This window comes from Ambystoma mexicanum, chromosome 9 (assembly GCF_040938575.1).
Source record: "Ambystoma mexicanum isolate Mex_15411 chromosome 9, UKY_AmexF1_1, whole genome shotgun sequence".
NCBI lineage: Eukaryota > Metazoa > Chordata > Amphibia > Caudata > Ambystomatidae > Ambystoma > Ambystoma mexicanum.
Genome location: NC_090931.1, coordinates 117380498 through 117399844, shown reverse-complemented (window position 1 = coordinate 117399844; position 19347 = coordinate 117380498).

Here is a 19347-nt window from a genome sequence, read left to right as displayed (position 1 = left end):
AATTATATTAGGTAAATATAATCAGAAAATTAAAAGTGGTATGCCCAGATGAGGGTCTTGATCCTGCTGTGCCTAGAGTCCTAAATTGCATGTCCCTGATCAAGCGCAATAAGGCTGAAACACATCTGGTGTTACTCGTCGTGTTCTCATGCAGAATGGGTGCAGACAACCATCACTGTCTCAATTGCCCCATTGGGAGGGACGTAGCATGATTTCCAGATGGTTTTCCATTTCTGGAATAGTACACTAGGGTGAAAAGTAGTTGTTTTGTTTTGCGCTTCATCCCAGAGACCAGCCTCTAAGCGTGGGATTGGGATGTGAACTCGTGATGCGCCGCGTTGTCTTGCTTCCAAGAAAAAACACATCTGCCCCTGAATTATCCACCCTGCCCCTTTAGAGGTGTTGAGTCTCCCCTCTCCAAGGCTGCATACATCGTGCTAAAATTCCTAAAAACTAAGCTTGCCTGAAATTAACACACGGGCCTCTTAGTTACACATTTCCGATGCTGCCCCTGCTACAGATGTTTTCCCTCAAAAACATGTGTTGAAAATTGAAAAACATGCCGATTTGAGCTTCATGCAAAAACCCTGCCTGGGGTGTCATTTCTGTAAACACCAGCTGGATTCTGCCCTAGAACAATTTCTGGTAGTAAATTCTGCACTTACAGAAATCACACACCAGACAATGTTTGCAAGATTCCTTTTCTTACAAATGTAACTGTCACAAACCAATTAAGCCTTCCTGGGCACCTCTAAGTGGACGCGCACTATATCCGAACAATGCTCTCGTTCTACTGGTGCCTTCTCAGAAACCAGTCATGAACAGACATCCTGGCACATCCACCCACACATATACAACGTTTACTTTGGGGTGGTCATGCTTTACTCTGGGCATCACCACGCTGTCCTCCAGTGGGCAGGCTTGTACACGTTAGAGTAGGAGGCATTATGTAAATCATTAAAATGAGCAATCAGCCATGTTATTATAAGAAAAGAAACATCCTTTTTGTTTAAACATACGATTGTCCTGATTGTCTAGGAATTGAGGATCTTGCCTTCTGGGATTCTAAACAAATACCTGTACATAATAAATTACAGGTACTGCTGTTTTTCTTTTTTTTTTTCTTCTTTTTTCAGCGCTGTATAATTTGACCCAAATCCATAATGGCCGCTTCTATTTACTGTTCTCACTAGAACAAGTAACGGAGTCAGCACTTTACGCGAAGTGCTCATACCAGGGTCATCATGGCACTGCACTCCAGCTATTATGTCTTGCATATCTGCAGTACGGCTGCTTAAATAGATTTTGTGGAATGGCTATATTTATTCAACAATTAATCACTGCGGGCCTGAGCCTGGAACATTACAAGACGTCCTACTTTTGTTTGTAAACAGGACTGCACCATAGAGATATGTGTCTCTACCATAGAGGTTTGAGTCTAAAACGTCTCCTGTGAAACCATAGAGAACTGTCTGTTTATTTAAATCTAACGTTTTCGTTGTTCACCTGGTAACGTGAACAAGCGGTTTGCTAACCGTGATTTCCGTCGTTCTTTCATTTGTTTCCCTGTCCACTGCACATATTTGTTAAAATTGGAATTTCAACTGGTGGTGTCATTTTCCATGCAGCGCTGAGGATTCCATCTCGCCCGGCTGCTCCTGGGAGTGCAATCCATAATTTTGTACCGCTGTACGAAGGTTTTTCAGAATATTTACACGCCACAGAGAAAGGCGTTGGATATTGCGGCCACCTACGACATGAAGCTAAGCTGAGTTACACATTTCTCCTTTGGAAACTCTTACTGCGCTCCAGATGATTGGATGAACTTTATGCAGAAGTGTGCCCTTTATCGTGTGGACCCCGGACAAGCAGTGAATGAGCGGCTTTCTGTCATCGGAGGGTGCGGCAATACGCTACAGCCAAAGTAAGTCTGGTCCACTTGAGTTTTGGCCATAATTTCTATCTTTGCTTTGCACTATCATCTATTTTGGTTCAAACATGACCCTGTCATTTAGGGAGAGGTGTATTAGAAGCTGACATTCTGTCTAGCATGGAAAACACCGCATTAAAAGCTGCTTAGTGCCCACTAATATGGCTATGCAAGAGGACAGAGATAATGTTCGTAGAGAACAGGCAGCAACTCCGTTTAGTGAAACGCAATCTGCTACCCGAGTTTCCAGCAAAACCACAATTGCCCCAGACGGCCAAACTAACAATGAGGTGAAACTGCTGAGAGAAACTGCAAAAAAGAGAAATCAGTAGATGGTGGGAGGATTACTCACTTTAGAACTATATTGATGTGGGGAGAATCCCAAGGGTCTTGCTTCTTCTAACTACACCTTCCTTTCAAGTTCAAGACCCTGCCATGCTACAGGTATGGTGAGAATCTAGTAATACCTGCTCAGTGACATTCCTAAACATCCTAATTAAATATGCACCCATGGACAGACATACAATATTGCAAAAGATACAAGAATTGGAAGACCAATTGCAGACAATTGCACCAAGGGAAGAAGGTAAACTAATTTGCGTTAGCATAGAAAAGGGATATAAAATCTTCAAACTCAGAAAACAGCGCAAGTTCATCCAGGACATAGATGAGCATGAAAAAGGGAGAGTGTTTACTTTTGCACAACGCTTTGACAGCTTACGGAAGCAATTCCCCCTCAATCTAACAACTGATAAAGATAGCACACAGATGCATCTTCTTCTGGCGTTGAAATAACAGAGAGTGAAACTGAACAGCCCTCACATGAATTGAATATTTTAGAGAAAATTAAAATCTTGGGCATCAATGGCAGGAACAACGGCAAAAAAACAAGAAGATGAGGACGAGGAAAGACCACAAGTCTGAGAGGAAGAAGAAACAAGGCTGGGACAACGCTTCAAGCACCTCAGACATGTTCAAGTACGAGAGGTCAACGCGCTCTGGAGAAAGAAGGTGCCAAAATAGACACAGAGATAGCAGACATGCAGTGATCCATCTTTCCTCTCATTCCTTTACATCAATGAAATCAAAGTATTCAAATTTGGTCACAATTTTTGCCCTACATGTTTACACAGAAACAAGAATCGATTTGGACAAATACATGCGTAAAGTCAGACTAAAACATTTCTTTGCATTAAAGCCACAGAAACTGAAAGACAAGGAGCCCTTTCAGGGGTACAGAATTGTGCCCATAAAAGACATGCAGAGTTTTTTTTATCTGGTACATCTCGAATCAGGCAGACAGGTGGATGGAGATATCAGCGAGGAAGAGTGGAATACCATTGACATTCACATTGATTGGCCCGCTAAGAGTGTGATAAAATCCAAATCACGGTTCAATCCTACCTATCAACCATGACGGCACATAGAAGCTTTTCAGGATCTTTTTATTCATGATTTAAAGACATTTAGGATTAAAAACATCACAAAAAATACAATCTTATTTTCCATGAAAGCAATAAACTGATGGCACTACAGGTGTCCAGTCAAATGGTTGAAAACAAAGGATCGAATGACCATTTGATCGACAGTCAAATGGTTGGAAAAAAAAGGTCGAATTTTTTTATTTATTTATTTATATATATATTTTAGTTTGGGTTGGTAGAAAAATGTTTTTAATAAAGAAGACGGAGGGTTGGGGGGAACCCCCCCATAAAAAAAAATAATAATAAAAAATCACCCTTTTTTTCGATCAGTTTACTGTCGATCAAAAGGCATTCGATCCTTTTGTTTTCGACCATATGACCTACAACCGGCACTACATACATTGCCCGACTGTATTATCAAACCTTCAGCTAAAGGTACTAATATCGTCATCATGAACCACAGTGATTACATTGCAGAGGCCAAAAGAAAGCTTGCAGACAAACTATGTTATGCAAAAGAGCAAGAGGATCCCACAGATGATATGAATATCAAACATTTTGACTTCCTGAGTAATTGGAAATCTCAAGGAATTATTGATGAAGAGACATGTCACCTTTTACAACCAAAATTTCCTATCATGCCTACTATTCATTTTTTGCCCAAGTTGCATACAAATATTAAAACAACCTCTGGGGAGACCCAATATCCCCCTATGTGGAACATTGTTAGAGAATATTTTGAAACTTGTTGATGAAACACTAGTTTCTTTTGTGAAGTTGTTACTATCATATCTACGGTACACCAAAGACTTTTTGAATAAAATAAATGGTATCGGATGGGAGTCTTCTTTCTTATTGTGACACTAGATGTTGTGTCCCTTTATGCATCCCTTAAACCTGCTGACGGTCTTCGAGCCTGCACATTTTTTCTCAACACCAGATCCATGAACTTTTCAAACATAGCAAAATGATTTTGGAAATGATACATCTATGTCTGACAAACACCATTTTTTTGTTTGATAAGGAATTTCAAAAACAACTCCAGGGCATGGCTATGGGTACTATATTTGTCCCACATATGCCAACCTCACCATGGGTTGGTGGCAGAAATGTTTGGTCTGGCATATAAAAATAGTAAATATACAGATCAGATAGCACTATGGCTATGTTATATAGACAATGGGCCTCATTACGACCCTGGCGGTACGGGGTTAACAGCGCAGTAAAAGGTGCCAGCGCCGTTAACCCCGTTCTGCCTCATTACGATGTCCCCTCGCGGGACCCGGTAAGTAACGCCTGGTCAAACCAGGCGTGCTTACCGGGTCACGCGAGGGGAAGAGGGAGCAAACAAGGAACCAACTCATAATGGCCCGTTGTTTGCTCCCTGGGGAAGGACCGGACCTGGGTCCTTGAAGGGAGGAATTACCGGGCCTTTGAAACGCGGAATGGCCCGGTAATTCCTCATTCCGTGGACTCGGATGCGATTTCGGCGGTAGCCATGCCGCCAATAGCGGCATGGCTACCGCCGAGGTCGTAATGAGGGCCAATATCTTTGTTATATGGGAAGGCACAGCAGACAAATGGTTGATTTTTGTAAACATTTTAAATGAAAAAAAGCTGAATTTAAAGTTCACAGAAAGCCACCATCGTTTTGGATATTCTTGTTAAAGTGGAAGCAAATTAACTGATAACAGAACTTTATAGAAAACCCACCAGCTCTAACATACCTCTTTGTGCTACTTGTTCCCAACCTTCAGCTTTGAAATGGAATATACCATATGGGGAGTTCATTAGAATTTGTAGAAACTGTTCTAAGATTCAAACGTGCAATACAGAATGTGCTATGATGGGTGATACATTTCTAATTCGTGGGTACCCTAAAAAAGTCCTTGAAAGGGCATATATAAAAGCCAGAGAAAAAGATTGGAACTCCCTTTTAGTAGAAAACTCAGCACAGAACATGATTTCAGACAACAAAGACACACGCCTTATATTGACCTATGGGGATGGGTCAAATGACATATGCAGGATTCTTAACAAACATTGGCATGTGCTCTAATTCGATGAACATTTGGCAAGTACCCTGGGTGATAAAATTAACATTACTTTTTGTAAGTCCTTATCATTAAAAGATAGCTTGGTATCCAGCTATATGAGCCCACAAGTCAGTACTCCAGCAGAGACATGGCTAAATAAGAATACTTCAAGTTTCTACAAATGTATGAAATGTAAAGCATGCCAACATGCCACACATGTAACACGTTACTGCCACCCAGTTCTGGCAACAGATATAAAGATCACGTCCAGGATGACCTGCAACACAGCCTATGTGGTTTATATATTTGCATGTCCTTGCAAAAAATGGTATGTGGGGTGCACCATTGGCAAATTAAAACCCAGAATACTTCAACACATACATGCTAGTAAAAATGTAGATCCCACATTGGCAGCACATTTCAAATTGGTACATGCAGGCAAACTGAATGTGTCACAGGGTTCACATGGCAAGAGTGATGTGAAAGTATTTAGTTTTTGTATTCATGTTAGTGAGGTTGCACGTTTATTTGATTGTATTTATTGTAATTTTAGTGCACGTTCGCTATTCAGTACTTTTAGCTGTTATCAGTTTTATGTGAGGTAGTACTTTTGATGCTGTTTTGCAAGTTCATTTCAGTCATTTTCTATTTTGTTTTATTTTCTTGTGGGTGCATTCTCATCATCCTAGTGGACTTGCACCAGATGCTGTACCGTTAAATCCTGTGAAACGCCAACCCAGATGCAAAACATAAAAGTGGATGGTGGTGCTGGTGGAGGAGTTATTGCTTTTCGACATTAATTGTCCCAGTGCACCTGCAATGGGGGATTGATCAGTACTGATGGGACTTTTTACAATGATGAACATAAAGTTATTTTTTTGTGGGTGTGGTCATTATCTTGTCTATGGTATCATGGTTTTCCTGATTGGTCATGGTTACTGTTTTATTCTGTGTGACTGTTTTGTTTTGCATGTTCTCCAAGTTTAGTTACCCTACCCCATGCTTTCTTGTTCTGTATGTTTACTTAACTTCCCCCATTCTATCTTGATTTCCAAGATTACTTAACCTACCCCATTGACGCTATTGTAATTCCTTAGTATAATGTCCTTTGTTCTCACTCAGTTCACATGTGTATGTTTACTGATTACAGTAACAGTTTCTGTACTTTTATTGTACCCCTGTTGTGTTAGTGAATTAGTGAAGGCAATGTAGATTATGTTTGGAGAGAGTAATTTCTCAATGGTCTAGTGTGGCATCTCCCAAGAGAAGCCAATTGTGGCCTAGGCAGCATATTACTCTCATAACTCAAACATTGGGAAACTATGTTTTTAAAGTACTAGTGTTTCTTCCTGTGTGATTGTTTTCTATCTCTTGTTCTACAGGTTTACTTATTCCACCCTATTATCTCTTGTTCTAAGTCAAATTAAACATTGGTACACACACTTGGGATGAAGAGGATGAAGACTTCTGTCAGATGCATTGGCATTAGAAAGACAAAAACCTGTGAAGGCCTCTTGCTAATCCAAGTGGTACTGTTGAAGATGGGCGCATCATAAATGTAGACATGTCTTGAAACCCTCCTTTCTTAACCCATCTAGCATTTCTGATGACTCTTCAAATTAAGTCCTCCAGTTCTGCAGATGTTTCAAGAATTTGGATGATGGTGGCAGCCCCATTAATGTGTGGAGGTTGATTCTACACAACCACTGATCACAGTTCAAGTGAAGAGGAAAGACCCATTTAAGACAAAAAGGCTCCAGCCCAGTATGTGGTAGACCATCCATAAGTATGTTTTTTTTCCCAATGACCCATTGATTAGTATGTGCATAGAGAACAACAGTGTACTGTGCACCAATGTTATATCTTATATTGTGTATATACTGCACTATAAATCAGGGTAAACAAAATGGGCCTTATTATAAGTTTGTCATTCTGGAAACAACAGTACTGGTAAGCTTGCCAGTACCTTTGTTTCCAGACCGGCAAACTACGAGTTCTGCGAGCGGGTGCCTTTCAGCCTGCCACGTCTGACCTGGCGGGTGGAATGGCACCCGAATGGGGAGTAATATTTTCCGGTGCTCGGGAATGGGCAAATACAGGGTCCGCCAGGGCTGTAATTGCATATTTCATGGACGCCAGAAAATTCATGTTTGCACGACTACCGGCAAGGTCATAATGACCCCCAATATATTTAATTGTTTTTGATGAAGTGGGTTCTTTAATTGTGCTTTCATTTTTCTACAGGTAGAACATTATGAATGTATATTAGCTTGTTTGCTTACAGCCAAGTTAAACCCATGTTATGTATCCTAACTACTATGTATACTGTGCTTTCCTTATCATTATCCACTTTGCAAAACTCCATGAGCAGTTATATACTGTAGTGACACCTTTTAACTACCATTGTATCACTACTGACTCTTTTGTCATCCCTATTTCATACTCAGATTTTTTTAAACAAGTGTTATTACTGCTGCTATACAAAAAAGTGAGCGATTAGTGTATTGTGGATCACACCTAGCTACAGCAATGGCTGGTGTATTTACGCAAAGGTCTCCAGCACCCACCTGGGTAACAGTTGCAGACTGTGCAACAATGGCTACACACTAGCAAATGGCATGTTTCATGTTTGTGGGCGTGTCTTAGCTGTGGGTATTAAGAGCCAATCAGGAAAGGCTTCTCTATAACCGCGGCTATAACATGCACATGAGTGGGATCATCAAGGCTTTTCACCATTTCATTGGTTGTTGTGGTAGGTGTGGCTATTATAAAAGCTGTGTATATTAGACCATACATTTTCTGTGCAATAACCATATTTTTATGATATGATATGATATGATATGGCATTTATAACGCGCCTATACACAAGTGTTTCGAGGCGGGACGATGCAAGGGAGTGGGAACAGCTGGAAGACAGACAACAATCCTACTAGGCCAGGTGTCATTCAGATGGCTCAAGTGCATGAGTAGGAGAAGGAGGAGAAGTGCGCGAGGGAGGGGGAGAGGACAGTGCAGTACATGGGATAAAATAATAATAACAACAAGTAAAATTACGGCCCGCAGGTGGCAAGTGAAAGGGTAAGTGCAGATGTCCAGTGTCAAGTACTGGAAGTGGGACCGTAGGGATACAGAAACAGTCACCAAGTGCGGGGTTTGCCAAGAAAGCAGTGCAGGAGTGCGACTGGTGGGGGAGTGGACCTGGGCCTGAGATCAGTGGGTGGCCAGGTAACCAGTGCAGTTTCAGTGTCGGCCAGGAAACCAGCAAGGGAGAGGAGGAGAAAAAGTGGACACAAAGAGAAAGGTTTTGAGGTGCTTCCGGAACCGAAGATGATTCTCCTCAAGTTTCAGGGAGGCAGGGAGGATGTTCCCGAGGGAGGCCCCAGCCAAAGACAGAGATCTACCACCAACTTGGTGCTTGGAGAAGTGAATGACCCTGAGGGATTTGGAGGCAGATGAGCGAAGAGCTAAGGAAGGTATTTAGGAAGAGAGAGTTGAAGGTATTGAGGCCCCAGCCCTCAGAAGGCCTTGAGGACGATGCAGAGCATTTTGAATTTAATCCTCGCAGCCACTGGGAGCGAGTGCAGAGATTTCAGTCCTGGAGAGATACGATCCCTGGGCTTGAGGCCAAGGACAAGTCTCGCAGTCCTGTTCTGGATAAGCTGCAGAGGGTGGAGAGTAGAAGCAGGTAGATTTAGAAAGAGCCTGTTGCAATAGTCCAACCTGGAGAGAAACAGAGCTCTAGAGACAGTGAGCTTCTGGGGGAAGGAGAGGAAAGGAAGAATACCTCTGAGGAGGTTATCTGGTAGTGTGACTTCTTAGAGACGTCAGAGATATGAGGAGAGAAGGAGAGTGTTGAGTCGAAGATGACCCCGAGATTTTCCGCCTTGCAGGTGGAAGCAGGAAGGGGCCGAAGAGAAGCCCGCCAGAGATCTACAGGAAAGGAGGGTGCAGGTGTGCCGAGGAAGAGAATCTCAGTCTTACTGGCATTAAGGCAGAGGTCATTTGCGGCACACCACTACTGGATAGCAGAGAGACAGTCAGAGATGAGGGAAGTAGAGGAGGAGGCCGAGGGTATCCTGAAGATGAGCTGTATGTCATCTGTGTAGCACTGCAAGTTGGGGCAGAGAACAGCTATGTGGTGGGCCAAGAGTGCCAGGTATTGGTTGAACAGCCAGGGAGAGAGGTTAGACCCCTGGGGTACACCACAGGTAGAGAAAAAGAAAGCAGAGAGGAAGGACCCAAGTTGAACCTGGGAGGGTCACTCGGAGAGGAAAGAAGTCAGCCATGCCAGAGCTTGACCAGTGATACCCAAGCTATCACAGAGACGGTTGAGCAGGATGGCATGGTTGACAGTATCAAAGGCAGAAGAGAGATCAAGCAAGATGAGGACAGAAGGGGTGTTAAAGTCAAGGTTGGAGAGCAGGTCTTCACAGATGTTCAGGAGAGCTGTTTCCGTGCTTCTGGCAGCTCTGAAGCCAGACTGCTGGTCATGAAGACAAGCAACAGATTCAGTGTGGAGATTAAGCTGGGAGATGGCCAGTATCTCCAGGAGCTTACCCAGGAAGGGAGTTATGAAGATGGGGTGATAGTTAGCCGGGCAGGAAGGGTCAGCAGAGGGTTTATTAAGTAGGGAGTGCTTCAGGGCGGATGGGAAGACTCCAGTGGCAAAGGAGTGATTGCAGAAATCCAAGAGGTAGATGCTGCAGAGACACATGCTTGGATATGCGCTCTCTTCTTGGTTAGGACAGAGAGCCGGTATTGCCTTTGCAGCAGGTGGCAGGCCAGCTTGTCAGAGGATGTACATAAAGCATGCCATTTCCTCTCAGCCCCCCTACACTTGCGTTTACAGGTGACGAGGTCAGAGTCGAACCAGGAGTTGCACTTGGCTTTGGGCTTCTGGTGGAGTCTCATGACAGCAGCAAGGATATCAATAGTATCAGATATAGCAGAGTGGAGCGTGGAGAGGGCTGTGTCAGGATGAGAGTCAGCCTGAGTGGGAGTAGGAGGGGTGGCGGCAAAAGCCTCAGCTGACATGCGCTTCATTGGTCGGATGAACGAGAAGGTGGGTGGCAGTGATGGACGTGGCTTGGCCTAAGGGGTATGGGAGGGTGAGGTGGGAGGAGAAGAGAAAGTGATCACGCCGGGAGAGAGGAGTGGTGAGAGGGACAGAGAAGGGAAGGTCTGAAGATATCAGAACATCCATAGTGTGCCCTGCAGTGTGAGGTGGGCCAGAGGGGAGAATGGAGAGTGAGAGAGAGTCGGAGAGGTCGCAATAGAGTCCATAGGGAGAAGTCCAGGTGGATGTTGAAGTCTCCAAGTAGGAGGAGTTGATTAGTGGAGGCCAGGAGTGAGGCGGTGAGGTCAGCCAACACAGAGAATAAGGATGAAACCTGACCATGTGGGCGATAGATAGTTTCTACAGTGAGTGAATGGATAGGGTAGAGAGAGAGAGAGAGAGCCTGCAGACGAGGCATTCAAAAGAGGAGAAGGCCTGAGTAGGAGTCACAGAGGCAGGAATCCACTCGGGGAAGATCAGGGCTACACCCCCACCAGAGTGGTTGGCCCTGGGTGCAGAGATGATCTTGTAACCGTCAGGTAGCAGTGTATCAAAGCTCGTAACAGAGCTGGCCATGAACCATTTCTCAGTGAGACCGAGGACATCAATGTCAAGTTATTCCAGAAGGCGGCAGATATCAGATAAGTGTTTGACAGCAGAGCAAGAGTTAAGAGTGGCAATATGGAGAAGGTTGCCATCCTTGAAGGACTTCTGGGGCGGGGTACAGATCAGAGGTACGCCATGGTGAGGTGTAGTAGAATCCCAAGAGGGGGCAGAGAGGGAAGGGGAAGGCAAGGTAGCCAAGGAGGAGGCAGAAGGGGGAGGCAAGGTAGTCAAGGAATTGGGAGAGGGGACAGCAGGAGAAGAAAGGAAGTTGATGAGGCATGGGAAGTATCTGTCAAAGAGGAGAATGTTGGCCTGAGGGCCTTGGACAAGGACAGTCCCATTAGAGTAAACATTAATGATGACATTAGAGGAATGGAAGGATGCCGGGGAGAGGAGTAGAAGGGAGAGAGCACAGAGACCCTTTGAAGATTCCATACGTCTAGCGAAGGTACGACAAAGAGGATTTCGGTGAGAGTTTCCTTGGTGGTGGCACTGGTGTAGTTGTCAGCAATAGGGAGGCCTGGGTTGGAGACCAGGATGTCCTTTTTAAACTTCTTCCTACCATATTTAGTGAGGAGAGCAGGATAGTCAATAGAGAAGCTGTTTGAAAAGATAGGAGAGACAGAGAGCACCATGGAATAGGCGGGAGAGGAGGGGATGGAAGAGAGAGTGGAAGACAATAGAGAAGGTCCCTGGAGTAGGCAGGCAAGACAGTGAGAGGCCAGTGAGTTGACCAATAGGACAGACAGCAACACTCTGGTTGAGAGTATTCAGAATACGCCGGTTTGAGTCATGTAAGAGGGCACACCTAAGTTGGAGAATCCTAAAAGGGGGAGAACAGGTTTTCCAAAATGCAAATTTATTTTTTTAAATAATGATGAACACAGGGAAAACCACATAAGTTTGAGAATTCTAAAAAGGGGAGAAAAGGCCAAGTTTTCCAAAAAGCATTTTTTTAAATACTGATACAGTGCATATTATAAGAACATGGGGAAAAACACCTAATTTTGAGAATCCTAAAAAGGGGAGAAAGGACTGGTTTTTCACAACACAGGGAATACGACACAACCGAGAAAGGGTCTGAAAGTGGCAGGAAGCTTGTGGGATTAACCTGAAGACTGACTGGCGTCCCCTGCGGACACCTGCAGGCACAACAGGAGGAGCTGCTGCAGTGGGAGCTACCCTTTGCCTTATAGGCCCTTAGTTGAGGGGCTGCCAGACAGGGGCTGCTCTGGTAGCGCCTGTAATGAGGAGGGGGGGTTGCGCCAATCACATTGCAGTGGGAGGGTTGGGAGGCAGGAGGGAGGGAGGGAAAACGACCAAACAACACGGAAGGGGAGAGAGGGGGAGGGGGAACACAGCAATGGAGGCGGCCAAGGAAAGAAAAAAAAAACACACTAATTAAGTTAACAGACCCACAGAAGGTCTTGATACCTCTGACCGCTGCCTGCAGTCACCCGCTCAGCTCAGGATGCAAATCGCAAGCACAGTGACTGGAGGGCAACCAACCTAGGCCCGGAGGGTTGGGCGGACCAATCACAGTGCAGTGGGAGGGTTTGGAGGTGGGAGGGAGGGAGTGAAAACAACCAAACAACACGGAAGGGGAGAGAAGGGCAGGGGGAGCACAGCAAAGGAGGCAGTAAAAAAAAAAAGCACTAATAAAGTTAACAGACCCACAGAGGGTCTTGATACCTCTGACCGCTGCCTGCAGTCATCCGCTCAGCTCAGGATGCAAATGGCAAGCACGGTGACTGATGGGCAACCACCTAGACCCAAGGGTCGGGCGGACCAATCACAGTGCAGTGGGAGGGTTGGGAGGCGGGAGGGAGGAAGGGAAAATGACCAAATAACATAGAAGGGGAGAGGGGGCAGGGCGAGCACAGCAATGGAGGCAATCAAGTAAAAAAAAACACACTAATAAAGTTAACAGACGCAGGGAAGGTCTTGATACCTCTGACCGCTGCCTGCAGTCACCCGCTCAGCTCAGGATGCAAATGGCGAGCGCTGTGACTGCAGGGCAAACAACCTAGGCCTGGAGGGTCAGGTGGACCAATCACACTGCAGTGGGAGGGTTGGGAGGTGGGAGGGAGGGAAAATGACCAAACAACACGGAAGGTGAGAGGGGGGCAGGGGGAGCACAGCAATGGAGGCAGTCAATAAAAAAACACACTAATAAAGTTAACAGACCCACGGAGGGTCTTGATACCTCTGACCGCTGCATGCACTCAACTGCTCAGCTCAGGATGCAAATCGCAAGCACAGTGACTGGAGGGCAACCAACCTAGGTCCGGAGGGTTGGGCGGACCAATCACAGTTATATGAAGTTTTAAAGGTGGCTATTAGGCAGGAATTGTAGCCATGTCGAATAGCTGTGGCTGCAAGAGATTCTGGGCAGGGGTCAAAACGATTTCTATGAATATGATTGTTTGTTATTGGTTATTATTACTGTTCTATTTGTGTAGCTGTCTGTGATAAGTTGTGGTGAAAATGTGTCACCAATTTTATTAGTTTGTTTATTCTTTTTGTGTTATTGCCTTTGGCTAGTATACAAGCCACCATGTTGTGTAGTATTCTCATTTTGATTGCAGAACTCCCACAGTGTAAAATGCAGAGTGTGTGGCTGTTCTGGAAGTAAGTACCAGTATAGAATTATATATTTAAAAATTTGGTTGGGGCGTTATGTGTCAGACAAATTACTTCTAGTAACAGATGGTATATATTGACACTATTTTGGGCATAGTTAGATTTAGTTGTTTATTTTGCATGCATTTTTCTGCATTTGACTTTAATGCTACTCAATAACAAATTTGCCAGTTATGCTTATCTATTGTCAGATTTGATATTATTTTTTCATATACTCAGATTTAAATACAGTTCAAGTTTGATTTTTTTAAAAAGGTTTTAGTGATATGTTTAATTTTAGTTGTATTTTTATGAATCTATTTATTTTTTTGAATGCAGCTTTTTGAGGTTAAAGGTTTACTTTCTTGTATTTGTACAGTGGTATGCTGATTGAGGACTATGGGCCACATTATGACTTTACCGGCACCCTTGTTTCTGGACCGACAAATTACAAGTTTGCCTGCTGGGGCCCATGCACTCGAATGATCTGACCCTGCCGGGTGCAGCAGCCATTTCTGTAGGCAGACTTTTCACAGAAGCGCCGGCACCATTAGCAATGGTGCCAGCGCTTCCATCTCCCCACTCCCATAGAGTCTTATGGGACTCTTTGGGAATGGGGAGTTTTGAAATCCAGTGCCTGACTTTGCGTGCCACCCGGACTTGTAATGTCCCTGTGGCACAGGGAAGTCAGACGATGGTAAAATGTTACAAGTACAGCGGCAACCCGCAGGTAGCATTGACAGGGTTACTGTGGGCCTCATTATGAGTTTGGCGGCAGCCATGAAGCTATTAGCTCCATGGCTGCCGCCAAACCGGGCTCCTTTACCGGGTTCCCAGAATGGGGTTACCGGGCCATTCCGAGTTCGGAGGGCCCGGTAATTCCTCCCTCTGGGAACCCGGGCCCAGACCTTCCCCATTCCCATATGAGCCCCCTTGGGCTCAATGGGAATGGGAGAGGGAGCTAACAACGGGCCGATTACGACCGGCCCATTGTTAGCTCCCACTTCCCCTCGCGGGACCAGGTAACAACGCCTGGTTTTACCAGGCGTCCTTGACGGGTCCCGCGAGGGGAACTCGTAATGAGGCGGAATGGTGTTAACAGGCCCGCCACAATTAGTGGAGCCCGTTAACCCATTCCGCCTCACTTGTAATGAGGCCTAGTGTGTTGAACAAGAGCCTTCCTATAGGGTTCCTCCTTGTTATGTGAATGGACATGAACCAGATGATGGATGAAATTTGAGGTTCTCAAGCTTTGACATGGTTTATTGCACAAAAAGTACACCCCGTGTCCTGAAAGCCTTACTATGTTGTACCTTTACCCAAAAATACTGTATTTTATCAGCAGCACTAGTTTTCTGAGCATTTGGATTGTTTTTTGAGCGGATGTAAGTGGAAGACAGCAACACCATGTTTTCATGTAGTTGGTTTTTTTTTTCAAGCCACCATGCTATGTTCCCTTTAACTGCACAGTTATTTTTTGTCATAACCATTAGCAGTCTAGTGGATCAGGTGTAGACAAGACGGGATGAGGTTGGGAGGAAATGACAGTGGTGGCTGAAGTGGAATGTCATTGTGTATTGCTACTTTGATACTTTTTTCCCAATGACCCAATGATTACTATGTGTGATGAGAACAACAGTCTGGTATGCACACATGTTTTATCTTATATAGTGCATGTGATTCACTGCATACCAGATATGAGGATGATAAACATGTGTGTATTAAATTGTGTTTCTTAAAGTGTGTGTTTTAACAAGAATGATATTATTGTATCTTCCCTTTTCTATATCTAGTGAATCTATTAACTGCTTGTGTACTTTAGAGATTAACCATACTCCAAACTCTTATTTTCATTGACTTTACATATATGCATATGCAATTCCAATCCACAGTTAATATGTGAAGTTTAGGTTTCTTGTGCCTACTCTTTTCATGAGATGTTTTTCTGTTTTTATTTTTGTAACATAAGGGAATAAAAAACTATTGCCACTGAAAAAAAATGTATGTAGATTTGTAGTGGAAGCAATTGCTTTGGTGTTCTAAAATAGCTCTTTTGTAACAATGTAGGGTGTGATCTGACACCACGAGGCAGTTATCATATTTCAAACACATTTGTTTGCAGTTGTGCAGATTGGATATGAGGAGGTTGGGTAGAGGTGCCTGAAACAGAGGACGTAGTAGAAGTAGAAGAGAGTGATGCAGACACACTTTTCTACAGCAGATACCTGTGCGCAGATTGTAGGCCATGGGTTTGTACATTTTAAAGAAAATGAGCATTCCTATGGGATTCCTCCACGTTATTGGAATCGAACCGGAAGAGGTGCTGAATGACATTAGAGGTTTTTGGGCGAACTGGTTCTTCCGTGGAATTAAGGTAAATATTTAGCATGCCCGTGCACATCTTCATAACTTTCTTTCATCGCTTTTTCTTCTCTGTGCCAAACACGTTTCTTGTAAGGTCTGAGCAACTGATTCCTAAATTCCCCAAGAAAGTGACAATGTCCAATGCAAGATGTTTTGGAAGATAGTATGCCTGGGGCTATCCAACTTTGGTAGTGTTCTAAAATATATAGTGGGTACTTATGAAGGCTATTTTCATGGTAGCTTCACTAATACTTGACAGAAACAACTGCAGCATATCCGAAGGAAAGTGTAGAAAAGTGGAACTGAAGTAATAGGCACGGTGCGTGCTGTCCTCTTGGCATCACCTGTTTCCTAAGTAGGGCATTTGATTGACTCTGTGGCCGGCTGAGCAGCCTCTGCCTCTGCCAGTCCTGGCACAAACCTGAGGGACGAATATTCTTTTCAGTGGAGAGTGAGTCTTATGTAGGACTGTGAGGATATTCAGAACATTAGTTATATCCTTGGTGTTTATTTTATTCATATGTTGAAATGTGTTAGCAGGATATGTAGTAGAAACGTTTTAGGCTGGTGATTTATATAAAAATCAAACAAAACAAAAAATGTAACAAATGTTTCTTTTTCTTTAACAGGGGATGGGCAAAGTCTGAAATAATGAATACAAATTTACATTTTCTTAAGGGTTTTGATGAACGAGTCCCAAAAGAATGTTCCCTTTATTGCTGCTGCCTCCGATGTTAATAGCTCACTCAGATTTGGATTAATTTTTACTAGGAAGGACCTTTTCCTTTCCATTGTGATTGTACTGTTGGCATTATGCAGTAGGCATATGGCTTTCGAGGACCATATCTTGAGAACCTTAGGGTCTATGCTCCCCCTTTCTCTTTCACTTTATCAGCCTGGTGGAGTATTTTTGTAATTGGTCCCAACACATCCAGTAATTTATCTTGTCATTATTTTAAAGATCCATCAAGCCGTTTCTTGATGTGTTTAGTATATTTGCCCAGATGAGCAGATGAGCATTTGTTTGACTATTTCCGGTGTCTATTTCCGGTGATTCAGCAATTCCTTCTTGCAGATGTGTTCTGGGACATTCAGTCCATGGTTTGTTCTGGCTTCTTTGGCCAGTGGTGTTCTCAATCTCCTAGTCACGTATGCCATTATTTTCATTGGTATCTCCCATTCTGATGAATCGCGATGAATGAGAGTGCCTGGGTGAAAGTTGTCCCCATCCTCCTCCCAATTCTCCTCTGTCTTTCTTTTCTTGAGACCTCTTTTGTATTTATCTTCAGTGGAAGATGACAACAATTCTGCTTTCTCTTCACTGGAGTGTCCTGCCAGTGGTTGTTTTCCTCGACTGAGCTGGGTGAGGATATTTTCTGCAACCTGCTTTCTTTCATCCTCAACCTCAGTGCTTTTCTCTTGCCACCTTTCTCCTTCCATGGTGTACCCAGAGGTGTGTGGCCATCAGGTGCCCTCTGGTCTTTCTTTCTTCCCCCTTTTTCTCTTCCAGGCTTCTCTGTACCTCTGATTGTGTACATGCCTCAGGAGAACTTTAACCAATTTTACTTGAGGGATAGATGCTGTGAACTACTTCTCAAAGTAGCACCTAACACCTTCTCAATGGTCTTCCCTCTTCACTGGGGCTGTCAGTGGTGGTTGTGCAGAATCAACATCCACCCATTAAAGGTGCTGCCACCAACAGCCAGGGTCTTGAAGCAATTGCAGCACTCGAGCACGCCATTAAAAGAGTAATCATAAATGCTAGAGAGGTCCAGAGAAGAGGTTTTTCATGAACTGCCTACAGATGTGCTGCTCTCCTCACCAGCAGTACCACTTGAATGAGAGGCCTTCCCAGGATCTTTTTCTTCTCATGTCATTGTATCTGCCGGAAGTCTTCATCCACTTCATCCCAATTTTGTATACCAAAGTTTTTTTTAATTAGATCACAGAATTCATTTTGCTGATGTTTGTAAAAAAGTTTAAGAATCATGTTCTTCAATATGTATACCTGACAAAGCACTCAACCTCTTGAGAGCCAACAAACTTCTGTGTGCAGTAGAAGCTTTTTAAACCATGCCCACATTTATTCACAAATATGAGCAAATAATCGTGATTGAAGAGGTCTTCATTTAATGTAATTGATCATTTGAACCAGTTTGACTAAAAGTGTTCTTAATTAATTTCCAATGGTTTGCACGACCAGTGTCCATTTTATGGGTAATCCAACTGCAATTAAATGAATAGATCTATGCAAATTTATTTGAAGGTTTTAGTATTAACTATATATGAAAAAAGGACTGTTTTTAGCATGTATGTTTCTCTGTATTGCTCCAACACCAACAATCACGTGTGTCCTACATCAAGACAGCACATGCCTTAGCGTTGTTTTAAAATTAGCTTTAACATTATCTGTTTTAGGGGCCGAGGGAAGCAAATGTGAGTAAGCAAGCTCTACACTTTCGCTCTACACAATTTTCTGCATTTCATGCGACACCTCTACATACAGGCACTGACACAGTAATGTGTTGTGGTGCACAGATTTGAAAGCTTTGACCTACAGGAATGGAGTCAACAGTGAACAGTTGGAAGTTTTTTTTAAGTGAAATCATAATTTTCCTTAAAAGAGGCAGAAGACATGCAGTACACTTTGTTTAAAAAGATTCTGAGATCTGACGCTTCCAATGTTCCATCCTCAAGTTTACGAATACGCTGCTGATCAATCATGGGGTAAAGGTCCACAGAGGCAATGTGGGTGATGAATATAGAAACGCACATCAGCACACACAAAATGAAAATGCATTAACCTGATTCACTACATCGTCGGCAAACAGCACTTCTTCTATCAGCACCTACATCTAGCACTGGAACAACTCCAATGAACACCCAACTCAGAACTTCTGCTGCTGGTAGCTGATATCAAACTGTTGCTATATTATTGGCATTTAGCACAGCTTTAAGACCATTGAGTCTGCTGTAAAACCTCACAAAGCAGGTGTGTGCACTGCTAGCATACCCTAGATGGGTGGAATTGCATTGTTTATTGCTCGGCCATGCGTGAGTGACTGCTGTGTGCTGTCACTGCACCAAACTCCACCTCTACCTCACTCATGGGAGGGAATGAAGGGGCTGAATCTGCTTTCTTCTTGGCATGAACTGTTTCCTCTGTATGGCCTTTGATTGCTTCTTCAGCTGGCTGAGCGGCCTCTGTTTTTGCCAGTCATGGCAAACATGTGAGGGGTGAATATTTTTTCGGTGAAGACAGAACCTGATCCAGGATGGCAAAGGTACTTACAAACTTAGACATATCCT